The 21,665-nt window shown below is 42.9% G+C and overlaps 1 protein-coding gene across 3 annotated transcripts in view; it reads left to right on the top strand.

Annotated features, from left to right (window-relative positions):
- Positions 1-2,846: 2,846 nt before the first annotated feature.
- atp10a (ATPase phospholipid transporting 10A) overlaps positions 2,847-21,665 on the top strand; it is a 448,633-nt gene continuing 429,814 nt past the window's right edge. For all 3 annotated transcript variants that reach the window (XM_055636515.1, XM_055636513.1, XM_055636517.1), the window contains exon 1: positions 2,847-2,981. The gene's annotated coding sequence lies outside the window, so the exon portion shown is untranslated. The remainder of the gene's footprint in view (positions 2,982-21,665) is intronic.

The following is a 21,665-nucleotide window of genomic DNA, read 5'->3' on the forward strand; positions in this document are numbered from 1 at the left end:
GTTTCGGGCCGAAACCCTTCTTCAACCTACAAACCTGTACGTTTTTGGGAGGATTCCGGAGATTCCGGAGTAAATCCATGCAGAAAAAACTCCATCCAGACAAGCACCCATTTCAGGATCAAGCCACGGTCTCTGGTGCAATATATGGCAGCAACTCCACTGCTGAGCCATCTTGTCGCCCAGTTCTGAAATAGTGGGACAGAAACAGAAATTCCGGAAGAACTCAGCCAGTCAAGCAACATCCCTGGAAAGAGAAACTAGTTAACATTTCATGTCAAAACCCTTCATCAGAATGGGATAGTGAGATGCGGTCTGTCGATGCCACTATTGCAGTGCGAGAGACCATTTGGGTGGCACAGTGGAGCAGTGGTAGAGTTGCTACCTTACTGCACTGGAGACCCAGGTTCGATCCTGGCTTCAGAGCCCTATTTGTAGTTTGTATTACAATTTGGTTTGGGAACTGCGCTGCCCAGGACAAGAAGGCTCTGCAGAGAGTAGTGCGTTCGACCGAACACACTATGGGAACTTCACTCCCCCCCCCCCCTGCAGGAACTATACATCAGGATATGCAACTCCAGAGTCAATAAGATCATGAGAGACCCCTTCCACCCCTGCAACGGACTGTTCCAGCTGCTACGGTCAGGCAAACGCCTTCGTTGCCATGCTGTGAGAATGGAGAGGTTGAGAAGGAGTTTCTTCCCTGAGGCCATTAGGACTGTAAACTCCTATCTCACCAGGGACTAACTTTTACTGAACCACTCTACTGCTTTCTTGTTAATTGCTGTTTTTCTTCCCTTTTTCCTTCCGTCCACAATATTAAATATGTAAAAGAATATGTGATTCTGTTCCATTCTGTTTGTAGTTTGTTTGTTTGTTTGTTTGTTTGTCTTTTTGCACAAAGTCCGCGAGCATTGTTTTCATTTCACTGCACATCTCGCTATGTCATGGACAAAAACTTGCCTTCATTCTGCGACCATGCTCCGTGAAAGACCTGCAGGTTTGTAGAGGCTTCTGAAATTGAAGAGTTCCTAGTGCGTAGGATGGTGCTAGTGTACAGCAGTATCGCTGGTTGGTGTGGATTCAGTGGGCCGAAGGACCTGTTTACTTCCACGCTGTATATCTAAAGTCTAAAGTCTAACATAATTCATCGTGTGCACAAACCGCCGTGACCACAGAGTGACTCACCCCGGTGGATGGTGATACCAGGAGCGCGCGGGTCCCCAGAGGGAGACTGCTTTGCGGGGCACCGGCAACGGCGACTTTTCCCACCCGAATTGCGGGGTTGAAAGTGACCTGGAGCGGGGCCTCACATGTTGAACAGCCGTTTGCAAATTTGACTTTGACATATAAGAATGGTATTTGCCTTCCATCACATATAGAGTCTAGCTTGCATGTTGTACTTCACTGGGCCTCATGTGAGGTTCAAATGACAAATATATGGTATTGCATATAGAGTCTAGCTTGCATGTTGTACTTCACTGGGCCATTGAGGTTAATTCATTGCAGTGAGGACTTGGCTTTTCAACAACTGTTCCATTTCATCCAAATATTTTCCAAGTGACAGCTCAGCTTGACATACACGGGAGATTTTCAAAACCATTCAGATGCTGGAAGCACAAAATAAAAACTGGAAATGCTGGAACCATTCAACTTTCTGTGGAGAGAGGAGGACAGTCAACGCTTCAAGTTGAAGACCTTGCATTGGAACATAGATCGGGTGGAAATCAACCATCTTTTAAGTTGAAGGCAGAAGGAGTGATGAGAACATGCCTGAGATGGCATGGATAACATTTCCTGCTCTTATTTTACATAGAATTAAAAGACGTTATTTGAGGAGGAATTTCTTTAGTCAGTGGGTGGTGAATCTGTGGAATTCTTTGCCACAGAAGTCTGTAGAGGCCATCAATGAATATTTTTATGGCAGTGACCGATGGATTCTTGATTAGTACAGGTGTCAGAAGTTTCAGGGAGAAGGCAGGAGAATGAGGTTAGGATGGAGGGATAGATCAGCCATGATTAATGGCGGGGTAGACTTGATGGGCCAAATGGCCTAATTCTACTATCATTTATGACCTTAGAAACTTAAACATAGAAACATAGAGAATAGGTGCAGGAGGAGGCCATTCAGCCCTTCGAGCCAGCACCGCCATTCATTGTGATCATGGCTGATCGTCCCCAATCAATAACCTGTGCCTGCCTTCTCCCCATATCCCTTGATTCCACTAGCCCCTAGAGCTCTATCTAACTCTCTATTAAATCCATCCAGTGATTTGGCCTCCACTGCCCTCTGTGACCTTATGACCTAATATACTGCTATGCTCCATCTGAATATTCTGCATGCCTTCATCTCAATTTACAAGTATATTGTTTTTTTCAACTTGAACCTACAAGCAAAAATGAAAAATGTTCTGAACCAGATTTGCTCTGCTGTTTTTGTCCTGATACTTGTCAAGGAAAATGAAACATTTCCCTTTATCTACGTATTTTCTCATTATTTAGTATTTTGGAATCAATGAAGTAATTTGCACGAAAACTTATTCCCCTATCGTGTATCTGTACACTGCGAATGGCTCCATTGTAACCATGTATTGTCTTTCCACTGGTTGGTTAGCACGCAACAAAAGCTATTCACCGTACACATGACAATAAACTTAACTGCTGAAACTTTGTAGTGCTTTCTTATAAGTGACTTGTGTTCCAAGTGCTCGCGTAAAATGTCCTGCAACTGCATCGTTTTTGTCGTCTTACGGGATTCAATCGCCCAAGAATATCGTGGCCAAATAAAAATGTGGTGGAACTAGTTTCCCCAGTATTAAAGAAGTTCCTTCCTGTTTCACACCGCATAAAAGCTTTGTGCTTCTGAAATTGTTGTTCACTTCAGGCTGATTTTGCAACAGAACCTGCAGTTTCAATACAACCTGAGTGTGGGTTTCCATGGATCTAAAGGAAGCAAGAAAAGCACAGCCCAGGTGTTTCTAAAGGTGAATACCAAGTAGGACTACATTTTATATCGTTTTGTTAAAAACGGCACTGCAGATGCTGGAAAATCGAAGGTACACAAAAATGCTGGAGAAACTCAGCGGGTGCAGCAGCATCTATGGAGCGAAGGAGATAGGCAATGTTTCGGCCCGAAACGTTGCCTATCTCCTTCGCTCCATAGATGCTGCTGCACCTGCTGAGTTTCTCCAGCATTTTTGTGTACCTACATTTTATATCTATGCTTTACTGTGCTGCTTACGTCTAATGATTTTTTCCCCTCCTGTGCAAAAATCACGTGCATAAAGTTATACTTGGTGGCTAATTTCAGATGATTTGGGATATGTTGATGAGTGAAGGAGGTAGGAAACTTTAAACATAGACACAAAGTGCTTGAGTAACTCAGCGGGTCAGGCAGCATCACTGGAGAAAAGGAACAGGTGACATTTCGGGTGGAGACCCTTCTTCAGAATGAGAGAAATGGGAAAGGTTTGGAGGAATATGGTCCAAATGGTTGGTTTGGGCATGTTGGGCCGAGGACCTGTTTCCGTACTGTATGACTCCATGGTTCTGTAAACAATGAAATTCGTGACCTCACTAAAAATGATAGAGATAAGAGGAGTGTTTAAGAAGGAACTGCAGATGCTGGAAAATCGAAGGTAGACTAAAAATGCTGGAAAAACTCAGCAGGTGAGGCAGCATCTATGGAGCGAAGGAAATAGGCAATGTTTCGGGCCGAAGCCCTTCTTCAGATAAGATGAGCCTTTGTTACTGATACAGGTCCACCACTGATTTTCTGGCTAATCCTTTAAACTGAACAAAATTCTGAGAGCTCAATGATCAAATGAATGGCGGTGCTGGTTCGAAGGGTCAAATGGTCTCCTCCTGCACTTATTTTCTAAATTGTCTAAACACTCACAATTCATTTGCTTTGCATTAACAGTGAGTCCAATGCATGTTGCCTTGTACTAGTGAAGCTGTCTTGCCCTTGAGTTCAAAACCTGCAAGTTCTTCTTCTTCTTCTTTGGAGTTTTACGGCAGCCGGCATCCGCAATATTGCATTGCTGCCACCTTCTGGCTTCATTCCACAGTACTCATGTCTTTACATTAGATCCTTTTTTGAAGCCCAAAGGCCCTCAAGAAATCAAACAACAACTTTATTCCTTTTCCTTTCCCTCCACACTCTACAATGTTCTTCACTGATATTTCTGTCAATCCAATTTTCCTCATTTCAATGATCATCAGTCCTCTTTCTGTCTCATATCTCCTACATGCAACTAGGGCATGCTGAACTGTTTCTGGTTGATGGCATTCCTCACACAGCCCAGTAGGGTGTTTTCCCAATATTTTTAATGTGAGTGTGTCCTATCCTCAATCTTGTTAATACTACCTGTGCTCTCCTGTTCCCCACTCTTCTTGCTGTAATGCCCACTCTGTTTTGTAGCGAATAGAGGTGTCTCCCCTTTGTCTCCTGTTCCCAGTATTGTTGCCATTCCTGATTTATTTTCTTCCACACAATGTGTTTTCCTTCAGATTGGGATAGTTGTAAGTTTACCTCTATGTTTCTTTTTTTTACAGCCTCCTTTGCCAATTTATCCACCTTTGCATTCCCTAGAACACCAATGTGTGCTGGGACCCACAACAAAGTCACGTCACTGCCCCTCCTTGTCACCTGGCTTAATAGTAGCAGGATTTCATACACTAAGTCAGGCCACCTATGGGATGCACCAGACCCAATACTCTGGATTGCAGATAATGAGTCGCTACATATTAATACTTTACATGGTTGCATCTGTTCCATCCACCGAACTGCCATCAAAATAGCGTACAGTTCCACTGTATATACTGTCAAATAGTTATTTGTTCTCTTGTAAAGCTCAACATTCATCCCCTGGACTACCACAGCCGCCCCTGTTGTTTCAGCTAATGGATCCTTTGATCCATCTGTGAAAATTAAGAGGTGTTCCCTGTATCTATTATCTATATGGTTATGATATTCTGTCTTTAGGTCTGAATTTTTGTTCCTCCTGTTTGCCTCCCATATCTCCAGATCAACTTTTGGGATGTTCAGTAACCATATTGGCACAGATGGCCACAATACTGCAGGGCAGAACTCTTTGTCCTCTACTCCCATGTCGCTTGCCACGACTCCTCCAATCCAGCCGAAGCTTCCAGACTGAGCCACCCCTCTCTCCCAGCATTCCTGTACTACCTGTTTTGTTGGGTGGTTCTCTCCAAGACCCTTAATGCTTAGCCAGTCATTAGCCATTAGTTGTCTGCGGCGCAGTCTCAACGGCATCTCCCCAGTTTCCACCTGTAGTGCACATACAGGTGACGTCCGCACACCTCCCATACAGACTCTTAGAGCTTCCGCTTGGACTTTGTCCAACTCGGACAACACTGACTTAGATGCTGACCCATAAGCTATACTGCCATACTCTAGTCTGGATCTGACCAGTGATACATAAATACGTTTAAGAGATAATACATCTGCTCCCCACTCTAAACCTGCCAAGCATAACCTGCAAGTTCAGATCCTACCACAAGATTTAAGCATACAATGCAACCAACAAATTGCCAGCAGTCCATTCTTGATCCAAGCAGAATCCACCAATAACCTGCTCACTGATGCTCGGTTTGGATTGGATTTTAAATAGACAATTAAACAATTGGAGTGAGGAGTGGGTGATGGGGGGAACTTATTGAAACTTTCCGAAAAGTGAAAGGCCTGGATTGAGTGAATGTGGAGAGAAGTGTTTAAGAAGGAACTGCAGATGCTGGAAAATGGAAGGTACACAAAAATGCTGGAGAAACTCAGCGGGTGCAGCAGCATCTATGGGGTGAAGGAAATAGGCAACGTTTCGGGCCGAAACCTTTCTTCAGACTTGGAGAGGATGTGGGAGAGTCTAGGACCGCAGGCCATAGTCTCAGATTAAAAGGATGTACCTTTAGAAAGGAGATGATAAGGGATTTCTTCAGTCAAAGGCTGGTGAATCTGTGGAAATCATTGCCACGGATGGCTGTGGAGGCCAAGTCAGTGGATATTTTTAAGGCAGAGGTTGACAGATGTTTATTAGTATATGAATTTAATATCTACTACCTGGCACTTTATCATCTGAAAATTCTTGCCCAGCATCATATGTTGGCTGTTCCTTCATCTATTCTGTGATATACTTTCAAAAACGGCATGGATTTATGATAGCCCTTTCATTAAAATGCATGTAATAATTGTACTGTGTCATTACCATGTCCTACAAAACAGATTCAAGTACATCCCCTTTGACTGTGTCTCGGTTTTTAGACCTATTGCACTACTTTTTTGTAAGGACACTGGATTGCAGGAATAATCAGAAACCTGATTTTATAGTTCAGCGGTAGAGTTTCTTCCTAAGGGGCCCGTCCCACTTATGCGATGTTTTGGGCGACTACAGGCAACTGCCGCAAAATTTTCAACATGTTTTTTTTCCGGCAACAATGGCGACAATTTTTGCTGATGTAGGTTGTCATAGGTGCTGTTGTGGGTTGTCGCCAGGTGTCATAGGTGAATTCCACTCAAAACTAGTCCCTGGCCGTCATCTAAAGAGTCGCGTAAGTGGGACAGGCCCATTACAGTGCCGGAGACCCGGGTTCAATCCTGACTCTGGGTGCTGGCTATATGGAGTTTGTACGTTCTCCCCATGACTGCATGGATTTTCTCCGGGTGCTCTAGTTTCCTTCCACATTACAAAGTCTTACAGATTACTAGATGAATTGGCTTCTGTAAATTGTCCCTAGTGTGTGTAGGATAGAACTGGTGTACGGGTGATTGCTGGTCCACACAGACACGGTGGGCCGAAGGACCTGTTTCCGCATTGTATCTCTAATCTAAACTAAAAGTACCAGTTGTTATCAAGTCAAGTCAAGTCAAGTTTATTTGTCACATACACATACGAGATGTGCAGTGAAATGAAAGTGGCAATGCTCGCGGACTTTTGTGCAAAAGACAAACAACAAAACAACCAAACAAATTATAAACACAATCATAACACACATATTCTTTTACATAATAAATAATGGAAGGAAAAACGTTCAGTAGAGTTAGTCCCTGCTGAGATAGGCGTTTACAGTCCGAATTGCCTCTGGGAAGAAACTCCTTCTCAACCTCTCCGTTCTCACCGCATGGCAACGGAGGCGTTTGGTCAAGACCAAAGTCCACAGAATAAGCAGGGATAGAGTGTGTAGAAAGGAACTGCAGATGCTGGATTATACCGAAGATAGACCCAAAATGCTGGAGTAACTCAATGGATCAGGCAGTATCTCAGGAGAAAAGGAATAGGTGACTTTATGGGTCGAGACCCTTCTTCAGACTGAGAGTCAGGGGAAAGGTAGAGATAGAGAATTGATTAAGTAACATGAAGCATTTAGTTGTCTCTGTACTGTACACTGACAATGACAATTAAAATTGAATCTGAATCTGAATCTGAAGCAAAGAGTGGTGCTGAAGGTAGACACAAAATGCTAGAGTAACTCAGCGGGACAGGCAGCATCTCTGGAGAGAAGGAATGGGTGACGTTTCGGGTGGAGACCCTTCTTCAGACTGATGCAGAGTGGTGCTGAAGAATGATTTTGCAGATTGGAAGGAAATGCAGAATGGAATGCCTCAGCAGTTGGTTGAAGATTCACTGCTGCTCTTAATATATATTAATGATTTGGACTTGGCTGAAGAGAACGCAATTTCCAAATTCACCTTTGCCACAGAGCTTTAATGAACTGTGAGGAGGATGGCAATAGGTTTCAAAAAAGACATAGATGGGCTGGTGGGAGGGGCAGAGAGGTGTCAAATGACATTTAATGCCAAGAATTGCCAAGCATGGAATGAAAAAAGGCAATACGAACAAGGGAACACAATTCTAAAAGACTTTCAATGCCAGAGACACCTGGAATATATGTCTGCAGATTTTCATAAATGGCAGTGGCATTTGGGGAAGTGGTTAGAAATCATTTGGATTCTGAGCTTTGTAAATAGTAGTGCAGAGTGCAAAAGTAAAGGGACCATGATGAATCTTTAATATCTGATAGAGTCGTCGAGTAAACAGTATAGAAAGATGCTGTTAGGCCCACCCTCCTCCATGCCTGCCAAGATGGCCATCGTTGCTGGGCCCATTGGCACACATACGGATCTCTGCACCTTTGCTCAACTTTGCCAACTCTTGGAAAGAAATGATGATGGTCCATAGATTACTATTGGAAAATTGGTCATAAAAAAAGCTAACTGGGCAGTTTGCCAGTTACACCTTTGTCCAAGGTGTCAAGATGAAATGAAACATCTAGGGGTGCTGCATGATGGCTGCCTCTGCCCACAGTCTGTGTGTTTTTCTGTCTTTTGTTATTATTGGTTTATTTGGGGTATGTTTCGGAGGATTGTTTTCGGTATTTTGTGTGGGGGAGGGGGGTTGGGTAAGGGGAAAAACGTTTTTCAGTCATTTCCTGGCGAGGATGCGACTATTCTCTGAGTCGCGCCCTCGCCCCCCGAATCGTGGCCTACCAACTGGATTGGCGCGGCCTTTCCTGCTGGGGACTGGACCAGAACTTCAACAGCGGCGGCGCAGCGCTGGATACATCGCGGAGTGGGCGATGCCTCACCTGGGATCGCCGTTTGAAGCTCCGGAGTGTTGGGCCTACTGCTTCAACATCGCAAAGCTGTGGTTTGTAGAGCTCCCAGCGCAGGCGGCGCTGACAAACATCGCAGAGTCCTGGGACCCTTTGCCGAGAGCCGCCAGCGTTGAATCTCCACCCAGCTCGGCCTGTGGACTTCGGGAGCCGCGGACTCCGGTAGGAAGTGGCCGATTCGGAGGTCCAAGCCACTGAGGATGTTCTTCCGTTCCGACGTCGGAATTCCATTGCCACGGCGAGAAAGCCTGAACATCGGGCCGCCTGTAACGGCGACTGCCGGAGGCTCTGGAGGCCCTGATCATGGGTGAACATCGGGGAACATCAACGAGGAGGTTGACTGAACTTTGGTGCCTTCCCTCACAGAGGGAAACTTCAGTACCCCTGTGGGGATGTTTGTGTTATAGACTATCGTGTTCTGTGCTTTTATTTTGTTTTTATTCGTATGGGTGTATGGGGGAAAAGCATTTTGTTGTCTCAGTACTTGTACTATGGACAATGACAATAACGTTGAATCAAATCAAATCAATCAAGATCTTGTGGTGGTGGTGGTGGGGGGGGGTGGAGTCTCCATGAGCCAAAAGCCCAACTGTGCTAGCTTCAGACATACAGGACCCATACACCAATTCCATTTGACACACACTAGGGACAATTTACAGAGCTGAGTGAATACATGGTTAAGAAAGAACTGCAGATGTTGGTAAAATTGAAGGTAGACACAAAATGCTGGAGTAACTCAGCGGGTGAGGCAGCATCTGTGGAGAGAAGGAATTGGCGAAGTTTCGGGTCGAGACCCTTCTTCAATCTCGACCCTAAACGTCGCCAATTCCTTCTCTCCATAGATGCTGCCTCAATCGCCGAGTTACTCCAGCATTTTCTGTCAACCTGAGTGAGTACAATTGCTGAGTACTGAACGATCTTTTAACTATGCAATGAAAGAAAGATTTATCATGAATTTATACACTGTAAGTGGCTCGAATAACCATATAACCATATAACAATTACAGCACGGAAACAGGCCATCTCGGCCTTACAAGTCCATGCCGAACAAATTTTTTCCCCTTAGTCCCACCTGCCTGCACTCGTACCATAACCCTCCATTCCCTTCTCATCCATATGCCTATCCAATTTATTTTTAAATGATACCAATGAACCTGCCTCCACCACTTCCACTGGGAGCTCATTCCACACCGCCAACACTCTCTGCGTAAAGAAGTTCCCCCTCATATTACCCCTAAACTTCTGTCCCTTAATTCTGAAGTCATGTCCTCTTGTTTGAATCTTCCCTATTCTCAAAGGGAAAAGCTTGTCCACATCAACTCTGTCTATCCCTCTCATCATTTTAAAGACCTCTATCAGGTCCCCCCTTAACCTTCTGCGCTCTAAAGAATAAAGCCCTAACTTGTTCAACCTATCTCTGTAACTTAGTTGTTGAAACCCAGGCAACATTCTAGTAAATCTCCTCTGTACTCTCTCTATTTTGTTGACATCCTTCCTATAATTTGGCGACCAAAATTGTACACCATAGTCCAGATTTGGTCTCCCAATGCCTTGTACAATTTTAACATTACATCCCAGCTTCTATACTCAATGCTCTGATTTATAAAGGCTAGCATACCAAAAGCTTTCTTTACCACCCTATCTATATGAGATTCCACCTTCAAGGAACTATGCACGGTTATACCCAGATCCCTCTGTTCAACTGTATTCTTCAATTCCCTACCATTTACCATGTACGTCCTATTTTGATTTGTCATGCCAAGGTGTAGCACCTCATTTATCAGCATTAAACTCCATCTGCCATCTTTCAGCCCATTTTTCCAAATGGCCTAAATCACTCTGTAGACTTTGGAAATCCTCTTCATTATCCACAACACCCCCTATCTTGGATCATCTGCATACTTACTAATCCAATTTACCACACCTTCATCCAGATCATTGATGTACATGACAAACAACAAAGGACCCAACATCGATCCCTGAGCACGCACCTGCCTAACGGATAAACTGCCATCCAGGCCCTCTGGCTTCTCCCATTCAGCCACTGTTGAATCATCTTGCTATTCCTACATTTATACGGGTTGAACCTTCTTAACCAACCTTCCATGAGGAACCTTGTCAAAGGCCTTACTAAAGTCCATATAGACAACATCCACTGCTTTACCCTCGTCAATTTCCCTAGTAACCTCTTCAAAAAATTCGAAGATTAATCAAACATGACCTTCCAGGCACAAATCCATGTTGACTGTTCCTAATCAGACCCTGTTTATCTAGATGCTTATATATATTGTCTCTAAGTATCTTTTCCATTAATTTGCCCACCACTGAAGTCAAACTAACAGGTCTATAATTGCTAGGTTTACTCTTAGAACCCTTTTTAAACAATGGAACAACATGCGCAGTACGCCAATCGGGGACTATTCCCGTTTGCATTTGAAATATTTCTGTCATAGCCCCGGCTATTTCTACACTAACTTCCCTCAATGTCCTAGGGAATATCCTGTCAGGAAACTTATCCACTTTTATATTTTCAAAAGTGTCAGTACTTCTTTTACTTTGAACCTCATAGTACCATGCTACTCTACTAGTTTCCCTTACCTCACATAATTCAATATCCTTCTCCTTGGTGAATACCGAAGAAAAAAAATCAATATCTCCCCCATCTCTTTTGGCTCTGCAGATAGCTGTCCACTCTGTCTCTCCAATGGACCAATTTTATCCCTCCTTAACCTTTTGCTATTAATATAGCTGTAGAAACCCTTTGGATTGACTTTCAACTTACTTGCCAAAGTAACCTCATATCTTCTTTTAGCTTTTCTAATTTCTTTCTTAAGATTCTTTTTACATTCCTTATACTCCTCAAGCACCTCATTTACTTCATGCTGCCTATAATTATTGTAGATCTCCCTCTTTTTCCAAACAAGATGTCCAATTTCCCTTGAAAACCAGGGCTCTTTCCAATTTTTACTGTTTCCTTTCAACCGAACAGGAACATAAAGATTCTGTACTCTTAAAATTTCCCCTTTAAATGTCCTCCATTTCTCTTCTACATCTTTCCCATAAAACAAAATGTCCCAGTTCACTCCTTTTAAATCATCTCGCATCGCATCAAAGTTAGCCTTTCTCCAATCAAAAATCTCAACCCTAGGTCCAGTTCTGACCCTCTCCATAGTTATATTGAAACTAATGGTATTGTGATCACTGGACCCGAAGTGCTCCCCAACGCATACCTCCGCCACCTGTCCAGTCTCATTTCCTAACAGGAGGTCCAGCACTGCCCCTCCTCTAGTAGGTACCTCTATGTATTGCTGCAAAAAAACTATCCTGCACACATTTTACAAACTCCAACCCATCCAGCCCATTTACAGAATGTGTTTCCCCAGTCTATGTGTGGAAAGTTGAAATCTCCCACAATCACTACCTTGTGCTTACTACTAATCTCTGCTATCTCCTTACATATTTGCTCTTCCAGTTCTCGTTCCCCGTTTGGCGGTCTATAATACACCCCTATAAGTGTTGCTACACCTTTCCCACTTCTCAATTCCACCCAAATAGCCTCCCTAGATGAGCCCTCCAATCTATCCTGCCAAAGCACTGCTGTAATATCTTCCCTGACTAGCAATGCAACACCTCCACCTCTTGCCCCTCCAATTCTATCACACCTGAAGCAACAAAATCCTGGAATATTTAGTTTCCAATCACAGCCCTCCTGCAACCACGTTTCACTGATCGCCACAACATCATACTTCCAGGTGTCTATCCAGACTCTAAGCTCATCCACCTTTCTTACAATGCTCCTAGCATTAAAATATGCACATTTAAGAAAACCCCCGTCCCTTATTCTCTGTTTATTTCCTTTTGTAATCTTGTATTGACTTTCCGCTGACTGGTTGGTTTTTCACTGTACCTCGGTACAGGTGACAATAAACTAAACTGAACTGAAACTGTCTTTCACAGCCATCTCTGGAATGCCTCAAAGCAAAGCAGCCTTGCTGTGAAATGCAGGCCCTGTTATAGTACGGGAAATACAACAGCCAAGATAGACACAAATTGCTGGAGTAACTCAGCGGGTCAGGCAGCATCCCTGGTGAAAAGAAATAGGTGACATTTTTTCAGAGATGCTTCCTGACCCGCTGAGTTACTCCAGAATTTTGTGTCTATCTTTGGTGTAAACCATCATCTGCAGTTCCTTCCTATGCAAACAAAACAGTTTGTGCAGAACCAGCCCTCTCAAACAGTGAATGTATAGTCTATTGTATGAATACTAGTTGAGAGTTACATATTTGCTCAGTCACCTGTAACTCGCCTGATCTCTATCAAGACACCACAACTGGATTATTTTTCATGTAACTGGGAATAAACAACACTTCACCTTAAGAAAGACTCAAAAAGCTGGAGTGACTCAGCGGGTCAGGCAACATCTCTGGAGAAAAGGTGTTGTTAGGTGACGTTTTGGGTGGAGACCATTATTCAGACTGAGAGTCAGGGGAAAGGGAAACGCGAGATATAGATGGTGATATAGAGAGATATAGAACAAATGCATGAAAGGTATGCAAAAAAGGAACAATAATAAAGGGAACAGGCCATTTTTAGCTGAGTGCTAGGTGAAAACGAGCTGCAGATAATGAGACTCAGGTCTGAAGAAATGTCACCCATTCCTTCTCTCCAGATATGCTGCTTGTCCCGCTGAGGTATTCCAGCTTTTTGTGTCTATGAGGCTCAACAAGATGCCTTTGAAACTAGAAGAACCTGTTCGCGGAGAATTCTAACAATGCTGCAGCAGCACTGGCGGCTCGACCTAGATTTTTGTGTTAAAGTCCGGGATGGGAATTACTCAACATACTCAGTAAACATGCTCAGTACTAAACATAAAGAATGGGAATTGAACGCAAAACCTTCTCACCTCCTGAGCGGGAGTAGTATTCACTGAACCACAGCTGAAGTCTCTCTGAAGCCCAGGCCACCATTCACAAGCCACTCGTCAGGAGACTGATGGAATCACTCCCTGGAGAAGTGTGACTAATAGCCAGAGCCAGGATGTTTAGGCATTAAAAAATGTTGAAATGGGCAGGGAAAAAGGCAAAAAAAAAAAGACAAAAAAAAGGAAACACAAAACAGGCATTTATTCACAAAAAAGGCATAAAAAGGCATTTATTTCTACCACCAAAATATGGTTAAAAATAATTATATAAAGGGCTCGTCCCACTAATGCAACTTTTTCGGCAGCATCAGCACCTGAAATAGGTCGCTGCAGGTCGCCAAAAAGTTTCAACATGTTGAAAATCCAGTGTCGACCAGAACAAGGTACGACTCTTTGGGCGATTACTCACGACCGTACAGGCTTCATCCCGCGACATGTCGCCAGGATGTCGCCCGTATGGTCGTGAGTCGTCACCTCAGTCAACCAAAGAGTCGTAGCGTCTTTCTGGTCACCGCTGAATTTTCAACACGTTGAAAATTTTCGCTGACCTGCAACAACCTATGATGGGTGCCGGTAGTCGCCGAAAAAGTTGCGTAAGTGGGACAGGCCCTTAAAGGTATACTACATAAAATGACCAAAGTTGCCTGGTTGCACATAATTACTAGCATTTTTTTCCAAATTATCTGGTGGTAAATTATACCATCTGTCAGACAGAATATGTTTCACTTGTGAAAAACTTCTTTCTACCCCAGCTGAAGTCACTGGTGCATACCCGAAACAAGCTACAGACTCTATATTCATGTTGATATCTTGTACATTACAATTACCGTTGCGAACTTTGGCTTTGTTTTCTATTTCTTTAAGATCTTTGTTCGCTAAAATCACTCTCTCACATTTTCCTTAGATGTCTTAACCTACATCGCCATGAACTTTACGAATATCGTCAGTTACTTTGTTGAAAACCTGCAAGTTATTCATTAATGTTTCGCCACGTTTCTCAAGGGAAGTGATAGCTTGTGGGAAGTTTGCAAAATTGGAAGCAATAAACACAAGATCACGGTGGAGGGACTTGTTCTGCATGATCCTGATTGCAGCAGATTCTTCTTCTTCAAAACAGTTGCCGATTTACTTTTATTTTTTCAAAATTTACGGCATAATAGAGTACAGCAGAGAGCCATGTACCCCACCTAGTCAAAACGGGCTGAGGAGGTAGTGGAATCTCGGGTGCCATTTCCTTGAACAACTGCACACGTGAAGGTACTTTGAGGAAGATTTTCTTGACATTGCCTTTGCGATCGACATTTGGAAACAAGCTGCGTCTGTGCTTGGCAATTTCATGAAGTCCTTGAGCTAAGCATGCCAGATGCAACATTTTGGGAATAAAACTTTGTCACAAACAGAAGAACATTCTCGTGTTTTATACCTTCTGTTCAAAGTACAGCAAGTGAAGATGTAAACAACTGAGCAATAGTTGAGCTGTTTGACTTCTCCAATACTTCCGATGTCAACAAATACTCCTTTGATGATTGACCTGCCTCCAGTGTACAGATGACCACATTGGCAACATATCTCCCCACAGAATTGGTTGTCTTGCCTATTGGGATCCATATTTTGTTGCATGCAACTTCATCTCTAATTTTCTGCACAACAATGTTGAAGTTGCTGTCAACATAATTTTTCCATAATGACTCGCTTGGTATATGTTCCTCTGTGTATTTCTCTAAAAAACCTTGGAGAGATTTGTTTTCCAATTTGCACAGTGGAATTCCAGCATCAATGAATGCCTTCCACAAATCACTCAAACTCAGGTTTACAAATGGAGCCAGCAGTAAATGTAGTGAGGAGCCAAGCTTGGGTATTTTGCTTTGGTAGTCTGCCAAGTCAAACAAATCACTCTTTATTACGGTACCGGGAGCAGGGGAGATACAGTCAGTATGGTTACATACTGCTTATCGCTCTCAGACCCACTCGATTATGGAGGGGGTGAGGTGTATTTTTATGCATACAAAAACGAGAAATACTTAAGGGTGATGATGAGTTTGATTACATAAGCAAGCGGTCAAGAGTTAGACTAATCTCTTCACCGCTGCCTATCCTTAGCCCCACATCCCCCTCCCTTTTCATCTGTGCATTAATTGCCTCATATTGTGTTTTGAATTGAATTCTGTCTTTACTTTCTGTACTAGTCATGCCTCTACTATTTATTTCATTCCCCTTACATGTTTTTCCTCTACCTGCTAAATTTTTGTAAGGTGTCCTTGAGACTCTTGAAAGGCGCCCATAAATAAAATTTATATTATTATTATTATTATTAATCGTATCTCACAATAAACAATGCACAAATGGACATTAGGTCAGTTACTGGTTTAACCACAACTTTCCACAAACTCAGCACTGACAACCCCAATTTTTAGACATGTTGCACTAACGACCCGATTTCTAGACACGTTCACCTTCTGCACTTCCCCATTCTTCAGTTATTTCCCATATTAACGGTGTAACTATACAGATATTTCCTCCCATAGCCTAACGGTACCACTGAGTTGATCAGAATTTAGCAGTTTGCTTGCAGCAAGCATTATGAAGGAATCTAAGTAAGCTTTGCCAGACTCAACTAGTTCCTGAATTTTAATTGTATAATGTCTCTATGCTCAACTCATGATCTAGAGCATAGGTCAAGCAGTAATATTTCCATGTTAAGCCATGTCGAGCTTTTAATCAAGCCTATAGGTAAAGCATATTAAATGTATCCTTCACAGCCTCACCCGCTATTTCTCCAGCATTTTTAGTTTACCTTCGACTTTTCCAGCATCTGCAGTTCTTTCTTAAATAGATCTTGGAGAAGACTGAACCAGCGGTTTTGCCCCGGTGGTGGAAGTTTTCTTGTATACTATGTTAACACGTTAATAATAACATTAAATTTTAATGTGTTAACATAGAAAACGTCATTGTAATCACAGTACAACTAGAAAAAATAGCACGATCTTTTAGCAAAACGGCAAAAAAAAGGCTGATATAGGCACTCGATCATGAAAAAGGCTTTATCCTGGTGAAATCATCAAAAAAAGACATAAAAAGGCACATGGCATTTATGGCAAAATCCTGGCTCTACTAATCACACACTTGAACTCTGAATAACACGAATAGACGATATTTTGGGTCGGGATGAAACAACACCAATACTCAGAATTAGTTTGATGAAGAGTCTCAACCCGAAACATTGCCTAATTTTTTCCTCCAGAGATGCTGCCTGACCCCATTGAGTTACTCCAGCATTGTGTGTCTATCTTCAGTGTAAACCGGCATCTGTAGTTATTTCCTACACATGGAAATAAAATATTTGATTTTCATGCATCCAGGTTGCTGCTTTTTTTTCATGTGGCATAAATCCAAAGAAGCAATGGAAATTAGATCCACTGGATAAAAGAGGAATGCATGTATTTGCGAATGCATAGGTTCATAAGTGATAGGAGCAGAATTAGGCCATTCGGCCCATTAAGTCTACTGCGCTATTTATGGCTGATCTATCCATCCCTCCCAACTGCCTTCTCCCATATCCTCTAACAATGCATTAACAAGTAACAAAATTCTTCCTCGATATAAATGCTGTATGTTTTTCAGAGTTCTCTTTCTCTTCTTCTGTTTAATTTGCGGTCACATATATTTTTAATTTTAATCACATAGTTAAAGGTATAGACATCAAGCACTTGTCTATAAGTGTTCTGCAGTTCCGCATGTTGTATCTGGAATAATCACTCCTCCTGCCTGTCCTATATTCGAGATTGTAATGTTAAAATTGTACAAGGCATTGGTGAGACCAAATCTGGAGTATGGGGTACAATTTTGGTCGCCCAATTATAGGAAGGATGTCAACAAAATAGAGAGAGTACAGAGGAGATTTACTAGAATGTTTCCTGGGTTTCAACAACTAAGTTACAGAGATAGGTTGAATAAGTTAGGTCTTTATACTCTGGAGCGCCGAAGGTTAAGGGGGGACTTGATAGAGGTCTTTAAAATGATGAGAGGGATAGACAGAGTGGATGTGGACAAGCTTTTCCCTTTGAGAATAGGGAAGATTCAAACAAGAGGACATGACTTCAGAATTAAGGGACAGAAGTTTAGGGGTAATATGAGGGGGAACTTCTTTACTCAGAGAGTGGTAGTGGTGTGGAATGAGCTTCCAGTGGAAGTGGTGGAGGCAGGTTCGTTGGTATCATTTAAAAATAAATTGGATAGGTATATGGATGAGAAGGGAATGGAGGGTTATGGTCTGAGTGCAGGCAGGTGGGACTAAGGGAAAAAAAGTTGTGTCGGCACGGACTTGTAGGGCCGAGATGGCCTGTTTCCGTGCTGTAATTGTTATATGGTTGTTATATGGTTAACTATGGACAGCTGAGTCGCCAAAAAACACTACTCTCAGCAGTTTCGATTGTGGGTCCTTTACCTGACATGTTCCCCTTCCTAAACTGCTGTGTGTTCCCAAGACACTGTACAGTTTTTGTTTCATATTTCCATCATGCACTTTTTAGGAAGAAAATTATACCTCCTCTCTGGAATCACGCCAATGTCTCATTACAGATTGGCAAAAGTTGCCAGAGTAAGTTACGAGCGATCCAAATTATTTCAAGGGGTTAATTGTTTAGAAAGTCATGCTGCTGAAAAAAGTTGTTCGGCACGGACTTGTAGGGCCGATATGGCCTGTTTCCATGCTGTTATTGTTATATGGTTATATGGTTTATATGCTCCACCAATCATTTTAATCACTCCCAGTCAAATTGAATGGCAGACCAAACTGGAAGGGCTGAATGGTTTACTAATGTTCCTGCAATCCTGTTAATATAGATAAATGTGAGGTTATCCGCTTTGGTGGCAAAAACAAGCGGGCAGATTATTATCTCAATGGGGTTAGGTTCGATAAGGGGGAGGTACAGCGAGACCAGGGTGTCCTTGTACACCGGTCACTGAATGTTGGCGTGCAGGTACAGCAGGCAGTGAAGAAAGCTAATGGAATGTTGGCCTTCATCACAAGAGGATTTCAGTATATGAATAGAGAGGTTCTTCTGCAGTTGTATAGGGCTCTGGTAAGACCACATCTGGAGTATTGTGTACAGTTTTGGTCTCCTAATTTGAGGAAGGACATCCTTGTGATTGAGGGAGCCCAGCGTAGGTTCACCAGATTGATCCCTGGGATGGCGAGACTGTCATATGAGGAAAGATTGAAAAGACTAGGCTTGTATTCACTGGAGTTTAGAAAGATGAGGGGGATCTTATAGAAACATATACAATTATAAAAGGACTGGACAAGCTAGATGCAGGAAAAATGTTCCAAATGTTAGGCGAGTCCAGAACCAGGGACCACAGTCTTAGAATAAAGTGGAGGTCATTTAAGACTGAGGTGAGAAAACACTGTTTCACCCAGAGAGTTGTGTGAATTTGTGGAATTCCCTGCCACAGAGGGCAGTGGAGGACAAATCAATGGATGGATTTAAGAGAGAGTTAGATAGAGCTCTAGGGGCTAGTGGAGTCAAGGGATATGGGGAGAATGCAGGCACGGGTAATTGATTGGAGACGATCAGCCAATATCACAATGAATGGCGGTGCTGGCTTGAAGGGCCAAATGGCCTCCTCCTGCACCTATTTTATATGTTTCTATGCAATCGCTTCAGGTGTTTGCCCAACAGAGTTTAGTTTAGTTTAATGATACAGTGTGGAAACAGGCCCTTCAGCCCACCGAGTCCATGCTGACCATTGATCACGCACTTTCCCATCCTACACTCTAGGGGCGCTATATAGAAGCCAATTAACCTACAAACTTACATGTCTTTGGAACGCACGTAAGTTGCAGGAAAGGATAGCTCCACGGGAAGAAAGGAGAGCAATAGTTTAGTTTAGTTTATTATTGTCAGGTGTACCGATGTACAGTGAGAAGCTATTTTTGTCGCTTGCTATCCAGTCAGCAGAAGACTATACTTGATTACAGTCAAGCCATGAACAGTGTACAGATACAGGATGAAGGAAATTACATTTATTGTAAGATAAAGTCCAGTGGTGTCCAATTAAAGATAGTCTGAGTGTCCCCAATGAAGTACTGTAGATGGTAGGAAGGAACTGCAGATGCTGGTTTAAACCGAAGATAGACTCAAAATGCTGGAGTAACTCAGCGGGCCAGGTATCATCTCTGGAGAGAAGGAATGGGTGCAGTTTTGGGGCGAGACCCTTCATGGTAGGTCAGGACCGCTCCAGAGGACCATTGACAACGCCCAGAGGATTGTCGGTTGCCCTCTCCTTACCTTGGAGGACTTACACAGTTCCCGCTGCATCAAAAATTCCCAGAGTATTATAAAGGACATTTCCCACCCCGGACACTCCCTGTTTGAACTGTTGCCGTCTGGCAGACGGTACAGATCTACAAGGACAAGGACGAACAGACTTAAAAACAGTTTTTACCCCACTGCTATAAAAGCACTAAATGTAGCCGCCAAGGAACGCAGGGGCGAGACATACTAAGGGACTGTGGTACACTGTGAAACCGACAGAAGGATGGAGGGTTGGGTGTTTATGCGTGCTATTTTCACGATATTTATTTTAGTTGTTTATCTTTTAATATTTTATCTTGTATGTATCGTTAGCTTTTAGAAATGTTTGAATGGTGCACTGACTGGCTGACATTTTTAAATTTTGTTGTACATGGTTCATGTTACAATGACAAGAAACTATTCTATTCTAGTTGGTGATAAGATGGTTCAGTTGCCTGAGAGTAGCTGGCAGAAAACCGTCCTGTTTCCGTACTGTTTAAGCCTGAGGAATCTGGCTCCACTGGGGAATGTTCTGACTTTATCAGAAGGGCATCTTCTGCCGTTTGACCATTCTCGCTGACAGGAACATACCGGCCCTGGGACACGAATAAGACGATAGTATGATTGTAATTCGTGTAGATTCAGTAGAAAAATCCCGGTTGCGTTGTCAGGTTATGATCTGAGTTGGTAATTGCTTGCTTCACCATTTCCTCCTGCTAAATTGGGATAAAAATCACTCTGCTGAGTGCTAAAAGTTCCACGGTCGCTGTTTCGGCAAACCTGCAGAGTGAGGTAACCCAGACTTGTCAAAAGCAAGGAAATATTACAAGTGAGATCTATAATTAGGAAGAGTGGGACAAAATGTGAATGTTATTTCAGCCTGATGAGATGAAGATAAGTTGAAAGACACGTTAAAAATAGATTAACACACTTTTAAATCATATTAAGTATGCATATTTCAAATCTGTGGAAGGAGAAATGACAAGAAGTTCCTTTTTATAAATTTACTTTTGTGACCTTAGTACAACCCAAAATGTGTTAGCATTGAATGACTATTAATGTAAGAGAAGCAGCAGCCAATGTGTGCATTAAAGACCCCACAACTCTCAACTCTCAAGTAAATTAAATAATTGCAATAAATCCTTTTCTCCTCTAATCCAGTGTTCAATGACTTACATTGAGCCCCAGTCAACCACTCATAGTCATAAAGTGATACAGCGTGGAAACAGGCCCTTTCGGCCCAACATGTCCCAGCCACACTAGTTCCTACCTCCCTGTGTTTGGCCCTTATCCCTCCAAACCTGTCCTATCCATGTACTTTTAGAAACATAGAAACATAGAAATTAGGTGCAGGAGTAGGCCATTTGGCCCTTCGAGCCTGCACCGCCATTCAATATGATCATGGCTGATCATCCAACTCAGTATCCCGTACCTGCCTTCTCTCCATACCCTCCGATCCCCTTAGCCACAACGGCCACATCTAACTCCCTCTTAAATATAGCCAATGAACTGGCCTCGACTACCCTCTGTGGCAGAGAGTTCCAGAGATTCACCACTCTCTGTGTGAAAAAAGTTCTTCTCATCTCAGTTTTAAAGGATTTCCCCCTTATCTTTAAGCTGTGACCCCTTGTCCTGGACTTCCCCAACATCGGGAGCAATCTTCCTGCATCTAGCCTGTCCAACCCCTTAAGAATTTTGTACGTTTCTATAAGATCCCCTCTCAGTCTCCTAAATTCTAGAGAGTATAAACCAAGTCTATCCAGTCTTTCTTCATAAGACAGTCCTGACATCCAAGGAATCAGTCTGGTGAACCTTCTCTGCAC

Source organism: Leucoraja erinacea, chromosome 6 (assembly GCF_028641065.1).
Source record: "Leucoraja erinacea ecotype New England chromosome 6, Leri_hhj_1, whole genome shotgun sequence".
Lineage (NCBI taxonomy): Eukaryota > Metazoa > Chordata > Chondrichthyes > Rajiformes > Rajidae > Leucoraja > Leucoraja erinaceus.